The 20299-nt window shown below is 44.9% G+C and overlaps 1 protein-coding gene across 1 annotated transcript in view; it reads left to right on the forward strand.

The window, feature by feature from the left end:
• The first annotated feature begins 6784 nt into the window (after positions 1 to 6784).
• Positions 6785 to 20299, forward strand: part of LOC138521045 (uncharacterized) — a 63462-nt gene continuing 49947 nt past the window's right edge. Inside the window, exon 1 of the mRNA XM_069633559.1 lies at positions 6785 to 6805. The gene's annotated coding sequence lies outside the window, so the exon portion shown is untranslated. The remainder of the gene's footprint in view (positions 6806 to 20299) is intronic.

Here is a 20299-nt window from a genome sequence, read left to right on the forward strand (position 1 = left end):
TAACGCTAGCAGCGCGGGCAATATTAGCCCTACCGCCGAACTCCCCGGCGCTAATAGCGCCGGATCACGAGTTCGGCGGTAATGTAAGTCCCCATTCCCCACTGAGCCCATTCGGGAATGCCCCATTCCCCATTGGGCTCAATGGGGAATCTTCGCGCTAATACCGCCGGCGGATTTCCCACCGGCGGTAATAGCGCGAATTTTCGGCGGATTTCTCCCCAGCTCAGAGCTCGGGCGAAATCCGCCGAAGCCCTGTTTCGGCGGACCCTTAAATCCAGCGGTAATAGCGCTACCGCCGGATTTAAGGGTTACCGCCGAAGTCATGATGAGGCCCATTAACTTGTATTCAAAGGTCGGGACGGCTAAGTTACAAGCGGGAAACGCTGTCCACCATTTTAGAACACAGAACTACTTTGGAATGGAAATCAAAATGGTGGACGGACCTAAAATGGCGGCTAAGTCGATCTAAGATCAGAACTTTGCAATGCAGGTTTCTTCGCAGAGCGACTGGGCTTAGGCCAATATATACAATAAAGGAGGCACAATATCTTATCCCGTTTAACATCTGTATCCCCACCAGGAAGCAATGGTCTTCCTAAAAGGTGGACCCTCTTTAGTTTCTTCTGCCCATCGACCTGTCCTGAAGACGAAGGGGTGTCCGACTATCCATGCTGACTGGAGTGGGGTCTTCCCCCGTCTGTTGTTTCTGGAGGAGTGGAGAGAAAAAAAGGGGGGGGGCTATATTAGCTGCGTTCTGATGTATCTTTTGTAGCAGTCTGACTTCCATCCCCCTATGTTTTTTAGCTGTTGTGGTGCCAGACCTCCTTGCCATGCTGAGGCGGCGGCCCCGATTCTAAAGGAGTGGGTGCCAAACTCCTTCGGGTCCCACCCCGCTTTGCAGATTGCTTTCATCAGCATCCCTTTAAATTGGTAGCGGCTTAGTGCCGAGGCATGTTTGTGGATTAGAAACCCCCCCCCCACTTTGGGCCTTTGTGCGTAATAAAGATTGGTGATGCACACCGGGCAGTTTGTTGCATCATCAATGCAGCAAATGTTGATGGTTCTTTTGGCTCCCGTTTTGGACTGTTGGATGTCTATGCTGATGCTGTCCTGTCTGACCCTGGCCTCCATGAAGCCTAACCCGTTGTTGGCTTTGGTGCTTGAGGCAATGAGTTCTCCTACCCGAAACGCCCCATATGCTGGCATCCATATGAGACCATACTATTTAAAACAGCATTTTTTCTGGCCTATTTCGGGGCATTTCGCTGCCCACTGCTGCCACAGGTATCAATGTATATGTTGGGTTGCAGCTGCAACTTCCACCAGCTGAATTGGGGTGATGCTTTGCTCATGGCAGATGCACGATTTACGAATAGCAATCAAAATAAATGGTGTTTGTGTCTTGGAATGACACACCCGGCTGCCTAATCATCAGCTGTATACATTGGGTCTCATTCTGCGATTGGAGGTAGTCATGGCGCTATTAGCACCATGACTGCCTCCAATAACGGTACCGAGTCCGCCCTGGTTCAATGGGGACTTACCGGTCTATTCCGACCTTTGCGGGACCGGTAAGTCCCCATTGAAAATGGCAATCCCCATTCCATTTGAGCCCCTCTAGGGCTCAATGGGAATGGGGAGGGCACAAATAACGGCCCGGCGCATGCCAAGGCCGTTATTTGCGCCCTGGTCCCCTAACGGGAACCGTAAGGTACGTTTGGTCCGACCAAACGTACCTTATGGGTTTCGTTGGGGGACCTCGGAATAGGGCGCAAAGGGATTACCGGCACCGGTGTCCTTACCGGTTCCTGGTATCCCTTTGCGCCAAGGTCGGAATGAGGCCCTTTGTCTTTGTCTCTCTAGGCCGCAAGAGGAACATCTTGATAATCTATCCACAGAAATAACCTAAAGGTCCTTGCTTCAAATAGTAAAGTGATGAATACATGCAGACAGAATCATTACAGAGCTGATCAAACCCCCCAGCAAGATCTGCTTGTACAGTTTTATACTGAACACTGATTCTCCTGCTTGGCAGTGACCTTTTCCCCTGACCTTGCCGCTCGGCTGGTGTTTTTTGCTGGTTACTGTCCTGTATTTGTTCTCTCACTGTCATGTGCTCATTTTCCTCACTACTGGCACTGGCCAATTGCAGTCATGTGCTAGTGTGTGTTTAACACTGACTGAGTTGGTAGCAAAACACGTGTGTTTTTTCGTGCATCCATGCTTCCTGCATACCAGAAGAAATCGAAAGGGGAAGTTCCCAGCTTTACAGGGCTTTGCTTCCTTCTGCGTGCCTGCAGCCAGGAGCATATATACAAGGGCTGGTCCACCTGCCCGCTTAACTAGTGAGCCGCACCTGGTACTGTGGGTGCCTGGCTGCTGCCCACACCATGTCCGTGAGCGACCCACACTGATACCGAATTGCTGCCAGTAGTGGAGTAGACGTGCACCAGTGTCATACATGCTGACTAGAGCCGTTGACTACCATGATCAGCACAGGCACCCAGTGCTGTCACATTCCGGCTCATTGTTATTCAGATAACTGGATAACTAGCACACTGTCGGTGCATGTTGGGTGATTCAGACTGAACTTTAAAACAGTAGAATTGCCAAAACACCAGATTATAATTGAACTATTTTTGATATAATAAGACAGGGGGCTAAGAAAAGTCCTTTACTTATCCTCACAAACACCCCCACAAATTAAACACTTCATATGGTTCCATTCTGTAAAGGTGGCAGAGACGAGCTAACTTACGATTGGATGGGTACACAAAGATGGTTCAATCATTACCATCTATCACTTTTTGATTGCCTCAGTGGGTCACTCAGAGTGAGAGGGTATACCATGCAGAGGGGATATGACGACATAGCAGCTGGGCTGGACTGCTCATTTCAGGGGGTGTCAATGATCATTTCCATGTGGTGTATCCCTGTGCTGCATTGGCACAGACAAGCTAACGCACGATGGAATGGAATGTAAGAAAAAGAATTCCAAGTGGCTAAAAGTGATGAGTTTTCTTCCATCACGTTTTTGATTGTCTCAGAGATCACGAGTTATGTTATGTTATTGGGCATTTTTATAGCGCCTTTCACCATTGGTATGATCTCAATGCGCGGTGGGTTGAACGCCCTCGGGAACCGTAGTCCAGGTGAGTGGAGAAAGTAGGGCGGTTAGTAGTGCGTGTGTGCACTCTGTGTCTGTGGGATGGGGAAGGCCCAGGTTTGACTGGTCACGAGGCTGGAAAGCCTCTACACATCTGAGTGGCTGTGTTCCCCTGCAAAGAGACGATCTGTAGCTGTGCAGTCTGTTTTCTCCCCATTTTCGCACAGGGTTAAGATTTTCATGTGGTTGTTAGACTTCTGCAATAGAATAGACACAATAAAACATATTGGCATGGAATTCCGCCAGCAGAATTCGAACAGTTGAGGAGCACTAGCTCATGAATATCCATTTATACATCTCAATGAAGAATGTGGAGGTACTCTTATATTTTTTTTAAATAACTCACATGTGAGGGACTACCCCATTGGGAACCAGTGCCCTAGTTATTAACGTCTCATGTTATGTTATGTTATGTTAACGGTTCTTATACCGCACACTGTTGCCACCTGCATGGTCTCTTGGTGCTCTGGCTGGTCTGTAAAGCAAGGAGGAAGGTGGGTAAGTTAGTAGGACTGAGCGGGAAAAAGAGCAAGAAAGCTTTGATGTGCTGTTGGCAGTTTCAGTTCGGTGACACCGTTCACTGAGCTTAGGTGTGTTTTTCGGTTGGTAACCGCCATGTGGTGTTGGGTGAGACAATCTGTGGTCTGTTTCGTTGTTGTGGTCAAGAATAATACATTGGTCAAGCGCAGAAGAAACCTTTTGTGCGCCCAAGCTGGTGAATTTCCCAAGTGATGTCGGTAGACATGTAACATTGCCTTGTTTCCGGGCTGCCAGAATACATAAGGCAGTTCCCTCTTAGCACCCAAGTAGGAGGAGCCCTAACATTTCTGTCTCCATTCGCTTAAGTGTTGGTTCTGGAGAGTTGATTGGAGGAGGAGAGGAAACACAAGAGGAAAGGGGATCAAAGGAAGGATCAAGGAATCCCCTTGGGGCAGGCAGATGGGAAGCAAAACCCACAAAGAATGAGGCTTCAGTGGTAATTATTGACAAGATTGTTTCCCCACCACCTGAGACTTTCGTAGGAACCTATGGATCACGGGAACAGTGGAAAGGCATAGAGCAGTTCCTTCGACCAAGGGATCAACAGAGCAGACACTCTCAAAACCTTTAGAGAGGAAACTGAGAACGAAAAGTTGGGAAATGCTGATTCTGGTTTGAACCGGACAGATCCATCGCTGGAGATCAGAAACAAGACAAAGTTGATGGCTTAACCCCTAAGTGCCAAGGGCGAGGTATCTCGTCCTTGGGATTACCTCCCTTTTGCCAAGGACGAGATACCTTGTCCTTGGCACTTAAGGGGTTAATGAAACAGAAAACGTTAGAAGGCATTGAATGGCGAAATACCAAAATCACCAAAAAAGGCCTTGGCACTGGGGGGGAACCCATGGCAGTTAAGGGGAGATGCAGAGGGAAGTGGACTGAGGGTGGAAAAGAGCTCCTGAGATGATCCTGAAACATGTTCTCTTCGCCCAAAGATATGCTGCTGACAGTTCTTCCAAATTCGGCTGTGCCCACATAAATGTTTTGTGGCCTTTAGATGCCAGGGACTTGCAACGTGATTTAGGTAGCATGTAGCTGCTTAGTTTGCTCAAATTAGGATACTGTGGCGCAGGAGCAATGAGGGCAGTTGGTAGAGTGGCACCTCTCAGGCCCTGGAGCACACAACTTAACTGTTTCTGAATCTAAAATGTCTCTACACCCAGTATGACCAGCATCGGTCGTGAGGCTTTGGGTCAAAGAAGGTGACGGTAAACTCCCATCGGGCGGTCCTGAGGGGCAAGCCACCACTGTATACTGACTTTGGCGGAAGCCCTCTGTGAATAGGCACTTTGTGTTGCAGTGATGAAGGTTACCAACTTTCAAGGAGGTGGCAGACCCAGGGATTCAGGTGAAATCAAGCCGAGGGGACTGTGTGCGTGTTTGCTGATATCATAGTCTGTCTGATAACGGCACCTCTGTCCGAGACACTGGGCCTCATTACGACCCAGGCGGTAAGTTACCGCCTGGGTCGTACCTTTACCACCATGGCATAAACTACGTTTACGCCATGGTGGTTGGCGGACTTACCGCCCCATTCCGAGGTGAGTGGGGCGGTAAGTCCCCATTAACCCATTTACCCTTCCCCATTCCCATTTTTGCCCCATAGGGCATAATGGGAGTGGGGAAGGCGTTAATTACGCCACCGTAAATTGCGGTGGCGTAATTAACAACAAGGTCCCTTAGCGCCATGGATTTTAACACCTGCTAAAAGCAGGTGTTAAAACCTCCATGGTGCTAAGGGACCTCGGAATCAGGCGGTAAGGGTCGGCGCTGTTTACGCCGCCGTAAACCCCTTACCGCCTGGGTCCTAATGAGGCCCACTATCCTCGAAATGGCCTATTACTCCAACACACCTGTGAGATACTTGTCACTGTCCTGGCAGTGTATGTAGGACCTGCACCTTGTTGACGGTAGAGGGTTGAAAATGTTCTGGTGCTTAGATGACATTTTCGTAAGGTCCTCCATTTGTGGGGTGAGTGAGGGCTGGGGGACAGACAGTTTGCATCCCTGGAATGGAAGCTGAAGAAAAAGAGATTTCTGGGTGATGTTCACTTTCCAGGGCCTTATCCATGACTGATGATAAGCAGCCGGGGTGGTAGGGGGGGTGGAACCTGCTTCAGGTTCTGAGGCACAAAGGCTGTCTAAATTAACATCAGAGATAAGCTTGAATTGCAACTCCATACCCATTAAGAGAGCGCTAGGACCATCTTGATTGTGTTATCCGCAAGACGTGTCTGAAGTTTTGCAACATATTCTGCACTATGGAGCAGGTGTGTACCAGTATTGATGGTACATTTTGAGCCAGAAATCAAAAAGGTCTTTTATTTTGCTGGTTCAATGTTGTGTCAGCAGAATCTACCTGTGTATCATCCTGTGAGGGGACGGAAGTCTGGGCCGATGAATTGGTTGCCAGAGAATGCACTATAGTAACTGGCGGGAGGAAGTATCGAAGCACTGCAGGGAGGAACATCTGACCTTAATGCAGGGAGGACTGGTTGTTTCCACTAGGCTGCCACTACTTTAGAGTGCTCAGCTTTGGGGGAGAGTTTCAGAATCACTTGTGATGTGCTTCCCAAAAAGGTCACCCTCCTCTAAGTCTGGGAGGTGGAGCACCTCTCCCGCTGCGCGTGCTGAAGGGCTTCAGTGAAATGTTCCTCTAGAGGTATCTGACCTTCTGTTGGGGTTGCTCAGATGTTTCTGGTGCAGCTGAGCCATCATTTGACGACTGCTCCCGTGCTGGGGGCTTCCTGCACTTTAAATGCTACTGCAACTGCACCGGTAATTCATCTCTGAAAATGGCCTTCCTCCATAGTGGTAGATGAAGACCGTGGAGGAGGTGGATGAGGCATAACAAGATGAGGAGAGGGAGGAGGGGTACTGAATAATTTTCTTTCTGTACATTTCCATGGGGCCAGAGCCAGCTCCATGCTTTCACCGTACAGAACTTCTTCAGAGCAGCAATGCTTCCGGCATTAGTAGCATGTTGCTAAGCAACCCACTGAGCTCTTGGGAGAGGCCACCATTAAAGCAGGACAGAGAATCCGTGAGAAATAGCCCCCATTTTGTTTTCTTGTGCGGATCTGCTCATTGATTGTAAAGGTAGGACTGTGAAACCCTGGTAAATCGTGATACTTTTGCAGTCTAGAGGAGAGGGGAGGAAATGCTGATATCTCGCCTGGATGTGTACATCCCGGCAAGACGTGCTTTGGCGGTGCAGGGAGAGTGGCATTAGAGTAGAGGCTGCCAGGCAGTGCCAACTGTGTCTATTCTGCCATGGCATGCCCAGCAGATTCCAGAACAGCCGTCTATCATTTTCTTACAAGCAGGGAGCCCATCAATACTCGCTGTCACTGGTGAATCATTGATATGAGCCGGGGCGATGCCCCCTCGCTTGAGTGGCAGACAGCACGGTCCATTGTTTGCTGGGGGACTGTGCTGCCTGCCTCTGAGCAAGCAAGAAGGGGTGCATCCCCCAACCACCTTTTATTTTTCAATTTGGGGCAGTTTTAAGCTCCACAAAATGCGTAGCGCCAAATGATAAGCGGCTGCTTGGGAGTAGGAGGTTTAGCTTCTCCACCTCTCGTTATTACGTTGGTATAGTAGGCCGAACTGAATGACAGAAGAGGAGTCCTCTCCCTTCCTGTCAGTCAGCATGCTCTGCGTGGGGGGCAGCCCTTCCCGTCGAGTCTTGTGGTCGTGGTGTCGGCGAGCTGAAGGTGCGAGCTGGAGGTAAGTGAAATGTAAATGTGTGTATTGTATAGTGTGTTTGCATTAATGCAGGCATGCAAGGGGGGTTGTCTGAGTGTACATGTGTGAATCTGTCCGCATGTGACTGAATGCATCTTTGTTTTTATGTAAGCGTGCATGCAAATAGTTGTCTATGTGCTGTATGAATGTGTGGGGGAATGAGAGAGTGTATATTGTGTGAATGTATGAATGCATGGGTGAATGAGAGGGTCTTGTTGTGTGAATGTATTAATTATGCAGGTCAGTGAGTGTATGCTGTGTGAATTAGTGTTTGTATGTGCTTTGAGGGTGTGTACCTGTACTGCTTATATGAAGTGGAGTGGGCATCTAAGTTTAGAGTGGGGGCTACTGGTGGCATGGCATTTATACTAGCCATCAAGGATAAAGCAAGCATGATGCGTGCTATTACATAGGTAGACTGTAATACTTTGGTGCAGCCAGTCGAGCTATACTTTCTTACTGTGGCAAAGTATTTTTTCTGGGCATCAAGGGTAAAGCAAACATGAGGACCAATAAGTAGCTAGACGGGCAAACCTTCAGTAGCCAGTCTAGGTATACTTTCTTACTGTGGTACGATATTTATACTGTGCAACAAGGGGAAAGTAAATATGGTGAGTGCTAGTACGTAGCTAGACTGACATACTTTGGTGCAGCTAATCTAACTATATTTTCTTACTGGGCATCAAGGGTAAAGTAAACATGATTAGTGTTCTTACATAGCCAGGATGGCTTTCATTGGTGGGTGCACCCAGTCTGCATCCACTTTCTTACAACGGCACCACATTTTTCACTGGACATCAAGGGTAAAGCAAGCCTTATGAGTGTATTACGAAGCTAGACTGGCCTACTTTGATGCAGCCATTCTAGTTATGTTTTCTTTTTGTGGCATGCCATTTTGTACTGGTATAAAGTGTAAAGCCAGAGTGTTATTACATTGCAAGACTGGTCTTCATTGGTGCAGCCAGTTTGGATATACTTTCTTACTGTGAAATGACATTGTTTTACTGGCCACCAAGAATAAAGCAAACAATAATTATTTAATTTCAGTTATTTCATGGCTAAACAGGCCTTCATTGATGGCACCAGGCTGGCCATATATTTTTACAATGGCATGGAATTATGTTTCTGGTCATCAAGGTTAAAGCAAACATGATCAGTGTTATTACATGGCTAGACTGACCTATATCCTTGCAGCCACTCTGGGGGTGTTTTCTTATTGTGGCCTGACATTTTTTACTAGTAAAGCCAACAGGAGTTTTAGTGGCATATATGTGTGCATTCTGCGTGGACATGTATCGGCATAGCACTGTATGCACACTGTTGGTGACTTGCTTATATTGGATTTTTTTGATGTGCTACCAGGGACGTCATCTGGGGTCGCCCTTGCTACCCCCGTGGTCTCCCTTGCTACCCTTAAAAACAGCAACAACAAAAAGATAATTTTTTTAATTGAATCTACTGGGATGTGGCACTTTGTTTCCAGAGAGGCTGTCTTTTTTTATTAGGCCTCTTAAAAAAAACAGGGGGTCCCGCAAGTGTGACTCTTTGAGCAGTGACCCTAAATAAGAAAGAATAGTAATAACACATAATATGTCTTTCTGGAATGCTATACAATAATTGCAAGACTCATTAAAGATTTATTTCAGGCACACTTCAAGGGGCGAGTCACTGATTTAGTCTGTTCTTAAACACTTCAGATTCACAATGCAGACACAAACTTCCAAAAAGCATTTAGAGTAGAATAAGCATCCATTTCGGAGTATGTATTTTGCTTTTCACAGGTTGCAGTTATAACATGTTTTGTTCTGCCTTTGTCTCTGTTACGATCGTCACAAGACATTCCATGTTGGTGTCCTCGGTCACTTGACAAAATCCTTGCCTAAAAGCTTGTATATAGTGTAGAAATGTTTGACCACAGAACATAAAGTGGCCCTTGATTTAATTGTGCCACAATTAATGCTTTGTTGTAATGTGTCTATCTTTCAAATCTTCCTGACATGCTGTTCAGGATGTTTGTATGAATATATGAGGTAACGAGTGCCCAGAGTATGGGATGCTGGGTGGGTGTGCTGCTTTCCCTGCACTATTCTAAATTCTTTAATACACAGTTATGAACCCTCCCAATGATATTTATTTTGCCAGCCTCTGAAGCCTGAAAAGTAGATCTACACAGGCTTGACATGTGGCCAACTTTGCACCAGACCTGCGGATGAACTTGCCTGCTGTTAAATCTCAGCTACCACTTTAATGGTATCCACTACAGAGTGCAATTTGCTTTCTGACTTTGAGAACATTCAGACATGTTGTTTTACTATAGCCGGGAAGATAGCTATAGTCGGTAAGATAATTCGGTGTGTTGAGCGCTTGCTGCTGCGATGTGTGTGTGTGATCTGCAGGTTACAAGTTTGAATCCCGGCATTGGCCAACTCAGCCTTTCATTCTTCTGAAGTTGATAAATGAGTGCCAACACAGGCTGGGTGATAGTGTATGTATATTTGTGCTATATAAAGCACTTAAGCTTAAGTGCTTTATAATAACACATCATTATCATTTTGCCTCAGACATCTGCTTGCATTCACAGTAATTTGGTAATATGGGCCTATACACACTGATATTAACGATACATATGGTGATCCATCCTTGTATGAAATGTATATCACATAACCGAGATACCAAAACCATATTTTTCGTAATGTTTGGAGCAATGCTATGTGATGCCACTTCCTACTTTGTCAAGGGATGAAAGGTCATGTTCCACCGCTTCCTGTGATGTCACTTTGGGGTGGGGTCAAATGACATCACTTCCTGTGATGTCATCAGGGGTGAACGGTTGTGTAATGTCACTTTCGCTATCACTGGCATTTTGGTGAAATTACATCCCTCTGTGCTACCATACAAAACTGTTTGCAAACGGTGTGGTTTTTTAAACAATGTTTCCTAGAAAGTATGCTTGAAAATGCACCCTTTAAATACAATTTTTAATAATAAAAACATTTCTCTGACTTGAAACTGGAAAGGTTAAAGACTTGATTTTCAGTGGAGACAGACTAAAAATCACAGGTCGTTTTAATGGTGGGGAGGACTTTATAGGTCACATGACAAAAAAGTCAATCAACAGAGACGAGGGACTAAGGTGGTGCAAACTCCGAACTGTGTTGCTTTGGAAAGGGAAGTTTTGGGGATCAGCCTCAGGAAACAGCCAAGGATGGTGATGATAAAGATGGATGGGTGGGCAATGTATCCGGATCCAAATCAAAAAAGGTGCCAATAGGGGTTGGGCTGGACTAGAACAAGTCTAATTGGTGGCACCCCAAAGCTATTTCTCAGCAGGGCCTAGCTTGCAGTGGTGATCTGTGCTTGCTAATATTGGCTGACAGTGAAATTCTTAACTGTGGGATCCCACCAGCGACAAGGGGGGTGGCGATTGTGGGTGCACCCTTCAGATTTTCTAAGCCCCCTCACAAATAAACATTTCCATTTCAAGAGAAGAATTAATTATTAAGACCTGGAAAATAGCCAAGGAGAGAAGGAGTGTTTCCTATAATGAAGCAAGCAAAGTGTAAAAGGTGCACACCTTTGAAACATAAAAAGCTTGCTTAAATACTTTCTGCAGAATACAGTCCTAACAAGCATTTCACATGTACCTACCTGGAATAGATTCTCAAGTGGGTAAGTCTCTCGACCTTCGTCTTGTTAAAAACATTAAAACCCCATAATGCCAGTACATTGTTTTCCCGGATCCGGGAAAATCTAGCTCATTGACCAGCGCTGCTCATATATGATCCTGCACCTGGGATCAAAACAGGAGCAGCTAATAGTGGTTCCTGGGCCCGCTACTTAACTTCTGGAGAACAAGGAGCATGTTTAATTGTACTGCAAAATTGTGCAAGGTTTTTAAAACAAATCATAATTAGTAAAGTGTTATAGTCTCGGGAGGATAGCTTAGGGGCAACGTGCTCGCCTTGGAAGCAAGATGACATGGAGCAACACAGGTTTGATTCCCGGGTTCGCGTTTAGAAACCTCTGGGTATTAAGTGCGTTATAAATAACCCATCATATTATAGTTGTATATTTATGGGAACCCCAGATGGCCACCACACCAAATTATGTGACTGATTTCAGCAGCGGATTAGCCACTAAACAAGAGGAGCTATATCCCGAATGCCTGCAGCCTCCATGCCACCCCGGCTAGTATCCTGCTCAGTGATAGAAGTGTACCCAGAAAGTAGTGGAACTGTGACTCCAGCAGTGGACAGAGTAGAAAGGAAAGGAGCAACGTGCAACACATTTTTCAAGGGTGCAGCCAAGCGGTTGACTGCCAACTGAGTTGGAATTCATTTCAGATTAGCTGTAACTAGTATCTGGTGGTTAAGTGGAGAAGTGTGCTTTAACTTCATAATGAACAGTTCCGGAATGGTGAAAAAGGTCGCACAAAGTACTGGAGCTGTTAAGTAATGGAACACCGCTCCCGACCATTCCCGCTCACTTCGACCACTGCTCCTGATGGTTTATGGCCACCTCTCTTTATGTGATAACCATACTCCCCCTTACTTTGCACAGATCCGGCCTCATCATTATTAACTAGTCATCCAACTCTACCATATTGACTTGCAGGAGAGATAGCTCGCAGAGTTACGTGCTTGCTGCCAAAGTCTGTGTTCACATCTTCAAGTTATGAAAAAGTCAGCTCTGTTTTCAGCCTTCTCGAGCTGATGAACATTAAATTGGTTGATATTAGCTCTGGTGCTCTGACCCCGGAAAGCACTAAAAATATACATTATTATTCCAAGTTACATTTAGTTTTACCATGATGCTCCCACAGCGTCTTTGAACATTGCCCGAAAGCACATAGGTGATATGATATGATAGGTTATTTATAACGTGCTTAATACCCAGAGGTTTCTAAGCGCTGACCCGTGGATCGAACTGTGGTTTTGATTTCAAGGTGAACACGCTGCCCCTGAGCTATCCTCCAGAGACCGAGGTGCTGATTGACGGACCATATTAACACACCCCTTTTATCAATGGGTGCAGAAGTCATCTTTTTTTTGTGTCAGTGCTTCTGAGAGCAGAACCTTCTCAGTGGTGTGCACTGAAGAGAATAATTGAAGAAATTCAGAGCTGGTCTGGGGTCTCATAGCGCCCATGCTGCTGGCTGTATCTCCGCGCGCTATTGATGGCGCCATGGGCGGTATTGCAGAAACTGTGCACTAGTGCAAGTGCAATTAGCATAGGAGAGAAATAGCCCTGTTGCAAAACACTTAGATCCAGATTCCCAACAACAACAACAAAAAACCTAAAAAAGTGCAGAGGAAACGCCTTTTTTTGTTTGAACGACTTTGGAGGAATAGTGCAGATCGCCTTATTCTCAATGGTGACCAGTGCATTTCTGTGGGGGTGGCAGCTGTGCAACAGATGCGCTGTCCGGGCCCCTTGGATACTGTACTCTCGGTAGCCAGCTTCGGACACTAATGTCTTGCAGGCTCCCAACACTCACGTGGATGCAAGGAGGGGTTCATAAAAATTGCCACAGTGAAATGTGAGGACAAACATTATTTCTATCTCTATTTGAGGGCTAGGAATTCAAAGGGGATAATGTCATACAAAAGAAATTGTATGACAAGGTTGGGAATGATTTCATCATGCTGTGTGAATCAGGCACTGGGGGATGCCTTTTATTTTTAACACACTTTAAAGTGCATGCTTTTTTGGACACAGAGTGCACATTAAAATGCGCTGAAATGCCCATTTATTTGCGCAAATGCACAAAGGGAGAAGGGAGTGTATTTAATGTGTAAATCCATGATGCCCACATTCAAATGTCCCCTGTAGAAAGGGCACATCTATTTTTGGTGCAAGTGATGAGATGTTTGCACACAAAAAATATTTTGACAATCTGGCCCATATACTTTAAATAAACATAGCAATATTCGCCCTTAGTGCTTGTGCAAAAATGCATTGAGAGAATGTTATTTTGCAGTTTGGTGATTTTGTAAATATTTTTTTTCTACATTTAATTTTAATTTTGGACACCAATAACATAGAGGCAAATTGGAGCACACAAGCAGTGCAATAAATACAAAACCAATGCAATCCATACAGTCAAGTGGTAGAACACTACCCGGGCCCCGTCTGATGCGCGACAGGTAAAATAATTGCACGACGGAAGAAAGAAAAGAAAGGAAAACAAATAGGACATCATGTTCCATGACAACACATAGACCAGATAATCGTAGTTATAAAGTACAGCAAGAACAGCAGGGCAGGAATATCACTCAGCATGGTTCCATGTATTAAAATTGCGGCAAAATTTGCAGTATACACAAGAGAATTGCGGGAAAAAGGCTGTGGTTTTGCCGCCGCAATCCATGTAATGGATGCCGGGGACACCCCCGCAACCCTTGGACCCATTATTCCATTTAAGGGCAGCGGGGGACACCCCTTCAACCCCCACTCCCCTTAAATGGTATAATGAGGTACACCTTTACCGGGTCAAACCACAGCATTTTTACCACAATTTTTTGTGCAGATGTCTTTTTTGCAGCGATTTTATTACTGCATACCTTCAGCATAGACAATTACAAAGTCTTCATCCTGTCAGCATATCAGCCGTACATATCCAGGAAGAGCCCCCAGTTCTCATCAAACGTATCCATTTCCCCTTTGTGCTTACAAATTGCTTTTTCGTATGTGGACAAAGTTAGCGATTCCTCCCCCAATCATCATTACAGTAGCGGGACGGTTTCCATGCATGTAGGATCATTCTTTTCGCAAGAAAGCAACTTTGCAACAGCCAGACCTTTTTCGCAAATGACAGATCAGTCATCAGAGTGATATCACCAAGGATCAAAAGGAAAACCCTACATTTCCAACACTGGTCACCCCCCAAAGGGTTTCTTTTAAACATTTGTTTTGGAGACCAATATGTCTGGAAGAGTAGTTTAGTCTGAGAGGCCCTGAGACGCCAATCCATGCTTGTCAGGCAAACAGTGCTACAGCATCTAAGCCACCAGTCAAGGACGATCACTTCGCCCAGTTCCCTGGCCCACATATTTGCAAGCTCTGTATCCCCTTTGTGAGTGCACACAAGGACATTGTATAAGGTGGTGGCTGGATTGGCGGCGTGGGCACAGAGTTCCAGCAGTGACCAAGCAGCACTCTGCGTGGGTTCTGGCAGTACGCAAACAAGCCTTGCAGCAGCGACCGCTCTCACTTGTCTGTATTCCGTATAAGTGAAGTCTCACAAGTTAAAATCTCTGCACAATTGCGCAAAGGCAATCCGCTATCCTTCCTTAAAAAGATCCTTGATGTACCGTACCCCTCCCAGACCAGGATGGCCAAAAAAAGACCTTCCCCTGTACAGTCAATGCCAGATTCAGCCAAATGGACGCATCAGGGAATAGAAATCGGTCGCTGTTCAGACATTTTGATATGTTACACCAGCACTCACGCAGGAAAACAGTAAGAGGATTCTTCGCCCGAGGGCCCCTCTAGGTCGTGGATAACAAATCCCTGGGTTCCAGTTGTGATACACGGCTCGACACGAATTCAACCCACAAGTCTGGATCAGTACATATGTGACATAAATGCCTCACAGTGAAAGCGAGGTGGTAGTAAAAAAAAATTCATACCACCTAGTTTCAGTGGGAGCTGCATCTTCCACAGGGCAAGATGGGGTGGCTTGCCATCCCAAAAAAGTTTACATAAGTGCATCGAGCTCATTTAAGATGCTTTTTGCCGTCCTGAGCGGAAGCATGATATGGTCATAGTTAACACTAGGGGCCATAGTCATCTTGATGCAGTTGACTTTGCCCCATCGTGAAAGTTTCAGAAGCTACCATCAGCCTATGTCAGTTCTAAGCTTAGCCAACAGGCACACAAAGTTGAGCTTCTGCAACATTTCCACTTCTGGCCCAATTCAAATCCCTAAGTATTTCATCCTTTCATGACACCACATAAACTCCAGGCAGTCAAACATGTATCTCATGCATGATCCGATGATAGGAAGTACGTCGGACTTGCTCCAATTGACCTTATATCCGGACACTTCGGAGAAGACCTCAATCTCATTCATCAAGTAGGCAATGCTCAAATCAGGGACTCGAACAATCACCAACAAATCATCTGAGTAGAGCCAGATCTTGCTAGAGTGCTACACACTTCCAAGACCATGAATATTTTAATTTGCCCGTAACAGTGTGGCCAATGGTTCCATAGCAAGAATAAATAATAAAGGGGAGAGCGGGCATCCATGTCTGGGTCCCTGCTTCAGTTGAAATGACTCAGAAACCAGGCCGTTAGTGAGGACACTGGCAGTGGGGCTCGCATACAGCAGCCTAACCTAAGGCGTGAACGTCGATCCAATCCCCATTGCCTTTAGGCTTTCAAACAGATAGGGCCCTTAATTTCTATCAAAAGCTTTCTATGCATCAAGGGAGATAGCTGCCACAGGACCTCGTCAAAATTAACCTCCTCATGTTATCCGCCACAGATCTTCCTGTAACAAAACCAACCTGATCTTTGTGCACCGAGAAAGGTACAACTGTCTCCAACTTCCTTGCCAATATTTTCGCCAGCAGCTTGCAGTCTGCATTAATCAGGCTTATCGGCCTGTAGCGTGTACTCCGCGTAAGTGACTTATCCTTCTTCAGTAAAACCGTAATTACAGCATGCCTCATGGAGACAGGTAAAACTCCACTTTCAAATGATGCGACATACACATCATGGAGCAACTTAAGTGCACTAGCAGGCAAGATTCAATACAATTATTCTGGGAGTCCATCAGCACCAGATTTTCTGTTGCCTCTTAGAGTGAAAATTGCAGAATGAATGTCATCCAGCGAGATTGGAGCTTCTAGTGGAGCGGCAAGATCGTCTGACAACCGTGGAAATATTCACAAAAACCACCGACTACAACTTGTCAGAGTTGTCTCTCACTGCTGTGATGCTCCGCTCATTCTCTGCCACTTTCATTCAATGAATAATGCGTAATCTGCCCTTTTCATTCATACTTCTTCCTGAGTTCAGATCGTGTCTCCTGGTCCCCACTGTCCCCGCAGCGTTGTTCAAGAGGCTCAGCTTTTCTGGACAGTTTCCTCCATTATTTTTCTTTCTTCTTCCTATAGTGACCAGTCTTTGACATTAAGACACCCCTCATAAGGCATTTTAACGACTCCCAGACTGTAGAAATGGAGAGATCCTCAGTTATATGTATCGCGACAGTTCTTTCACTTTCGTAGCCTTCAAATTCTCGTTTCCCAAGACAGAAATGTTCATTGTCCATAAGAAAGTCTTAGTCTGCGTGTATCGTAGTGAGAGGAGCATCACCACTGGCGCATGGTCAGTAATTCCAATAATTGCAATGTCTGAATCATATCACTTAGGCGTCACACGCCCAGAGTTCAAAAAGAAATCAATTCACGAGTGGACGTCGTGGCATGCTGAATGAAAGCTGTAATCCCTCTCCTTTGGGTGTTCCAGGCGCCATATGTCTGACAGGTGAAGTTCATCTATCAAGTTGTCAAGCGACAATTTACTCCTCAAAGGCACTCTGGCTGGTTCCATTGGAGCGGTCAAGCATTAGATCCATAACTAGGTTAAAATACCCACCCAAGATGACAGAATGCACGTTATAATTTTGGACATGTTGAGCCAGCTCATGGAAAAAGGGGATCATCAGAGTTTGTTTGTTTGTTTGTTTGTTTATTGCCTTTTTATGCGCACCAGACCCGTAGGTAACAGGACGCAACAATAAGAAAATGCAAGACTTACATAGTTGCAAGATATACAGTATACATGGTTTCATGGTGTACATTATAACATGGTTTCAAATATATAATATTCAAGTATAACATGGTTACAGAATATACAATGTAAAAGTTTAGGCTTATATGTTTATAAATATACAATATACAAATGTACAAGTTGTATTATAATACGCTAAATATTGTACTGAGTCTCAGAGTAGATTAAATTGCACTTAGTCTTATAGGCAATGACAGAAAGTACAAATGGGAGTATCGGGAGAGTAGGAGTATACTGAGCCAAATGCCTAGAGGATAGGAAACTAGCGGTCAGTGGAGATGAGAAGTTTGATAGCATTTTTTATGAATTGTAGGTAAGGTTGGTCTACTCTCAGGTCTTGAGGCAGCAGGTTCCATATTTTAGCAGCCTTCACTGGGAAGCTATTACCACCAATTGTGGAAAGCTTGTATTTAGGTATTGTCAGGCAATTAGCATAGCCGTCTCTCGTTGGTCTAAAAGAGATTCTTCTCTGAAGTTTATCTGTAAGGTAACTAGGGGCAGCATTGTTTAAAGCTTTGTGGGTCAGTGATAACTCTTTAGCTGTATTTTGTTATCAGTAGACAGCCATCTATGTTGACGTCTAATGGAAGAGATGTGGGTTCTTTTGTTTATGCCTAACGCTACTCTCAAGGCGTTATTTTGTAAGGTTTGTAGCCTTCGGATAGTGATTTTATTAGCACCACTGTATAGGGCATTACAGTAGTCAATTCTGGAGAGTATTAAAGCTCTGGCCAAGATCATACAGCTGTCTATCGGGAGGAATAGCTTGCCCGCTCTTATCAGCTTACAAGTATAGGCCGTCGAGGAGGCCAGTGTCTTTACCTGTTTGTCAAAGGACAAAGTCGAATCAAGGTAGAAACCAAGGGTTTTTACTTCCTTGGAGACTTTAATTATATTCCCATCAATGTTGAATGAGGAGAATTCCTGGCCTAGTTTTTTAATGTTGGCATGTGTGCCCATAATTATCAACTCAGTCTTATCATCGTTCAGGCATAGGCCATGAGTGGCCAACCCGGCCCGTAGGATAAAATATACGGTTTATAGTCATAATGTAGAAAAAAAAATGTCGACTTGCAAAAATGTAGAAAAAAATGTAGAAAACAATAATGTCGAAAACCTATACATATAATGAAAAGAGTCCATTTTTAGAAAAAAAATGTCATTTAGCACTATCAATAAATAAATAAACAAGAAGAGTATCATTTACTAGGGGGGTCCCCCCCCAACCTCCCTCACCCAACACCCCCCGGCCATCCCCCACCACCCTCTCACCCCTCATACTCAACACATTTTAATTATATATATATTTATTTATAAATAAACAAGAAGAGTATCATTTACTAGGGGGGGTCCTCCCAAACCCCCCACCACCCTCTAACCCTTCATACTCAACACATTTTAATTATATATATATATTTATTTTTTTTGAAAAATTCTAAAAAATGTAGAAAAAATTCGACATTATTGTTTTTCGACATTATTGTTTTCTAAAAAAAAAAAATTCAACATTTTGACTTTCTACATTATTGCATTCTACATTATGACTGACCACCAAAATATACCCTATTCACCAACTCTGTGTCCCTACCATGATCCCCAGAAAGCGGGAGGAGAATCAGTGTATCATCTGCATAATTAGTGTAGATGATACCCAGATGGTCCAAATCATCAAACAGGGGCTTGGTGAAGATGTTGTATAAAGTTGGAGAGACACAAGAGCCTTGGGGCACACCACAGAGGATAGGGGTGGGGTCTGCGGCTGCCGATGGAGAGAATACTCTCATAGTTCTCTCGCTCAGGAATGACTCGATCCATCTGATAGCCTCAGAGGAGAAGTGAGCGGCAGAATCCAGGTGTCTACAGAGGACCTTATGGTCTACTAGATCAAATGCAGCGGAGAGATCAATTAGGAGCAGAAGTACTGTCTTCCCCTTGTCTCTCAGCTCGTCAATTTGGGATTTAAAATCGATTAAGGCGGTTTCCGTTCCATGTAATGGGCAGAAGCCGGATTGTCTGACTCCTAGGATTTTATGCAGTTCTAGGTGTTTTTGAATTTGGTTATAAGAAGCTTTGTCCAGTATTCTGAGTACAAATGGTACTGTGGTGATAGGACGGTAGTTGGTGGGGATGAGAGGATCTAAAGTCTGTTTCTTGAGGAGAGGGAGCACCCAGGACTGTTTTAGGTTGGCTGGGATGGTGCCTGAAGCAAAGGAGGCGTTAATCAATTTGGTGATGAACGGAGATAGTTCTCTAACAGCATCTTTTGTTAGTTGTGCTGGGCAGATGTCACCTTTGCAATTGGAAGGTTTAAGCAAAAGGATGTTTTTTTCTACTTCCAAGGTAGACATCTTGGTGAAGTGAAATATATTGTTGTGTGACGTAGGTGGATCGCTAGGGGGAGGGATTTTGGCCGAGTGTTGTAGGTTCAGCATTTCTTTTTTTTGTTGTATTTTATTTTGGAGCATACTAATTTTGTTTGCTAGTGTGTGTTACATGTCTGCGCACCAGGACTTATCCTTAGTACATATATCGGGTATGGCTATTGGTGACTCTAGTTCTTTCAGTATGGAAAAGAGTTCCTTCATACTAGAATTAGATTTGGCTATGCGTTCGTCATAGGAGTTACGTTTTGCCAGGCAAACTTCATTCTTGTAATGCAAGGAGAGAGAGGTTAATTTAGTTTTATTATCAATGGAGGGACATAGTCTCCAGTTGGTTTCAATTTTTCTTTTCAAAAGGCGTAAGTCTCTAAGTTGTGGCGTAAACCATTTATTTAAGTGGGCTTTGGGTTTGCTTGATCTCAGTTTAAGAGGGGCAATTTTGTCCAAAGTAGTGAGCATGATATTGTTAAATTCATGGACTAGGATGCTAGGATCTAGATTTTCTGGCAGTGCATTTAGAGTGGGGAGGATGGCGGGGATTACTTTATCTTCTGTGATGCTCTTTTTGTGTCTAGTTAAACATGGTGGCGCTAGTAGAGGGGCCTTGGGAGTGGGTCTTGTGGTGGATAAATTGAAGGACACCAGTGAGTGGTCTGTCCAG

The sequence above is a fragment of the Ambystoma mexicanum genome, chromosome 13 (genome assembly GCF_040938575.1).
Source record: "Ambystoma mexicanum isolate Mex_15411 chromosome 13, UKY_AmexF1_1, whole genome shotgun sequence".
Taxonomy (NCBI): Eukaryota; Metazoa; Chordata; class Amphibia; order Caudata; family Ambystomatidae; genus Ambystoma; species Ambystoma mexicanum.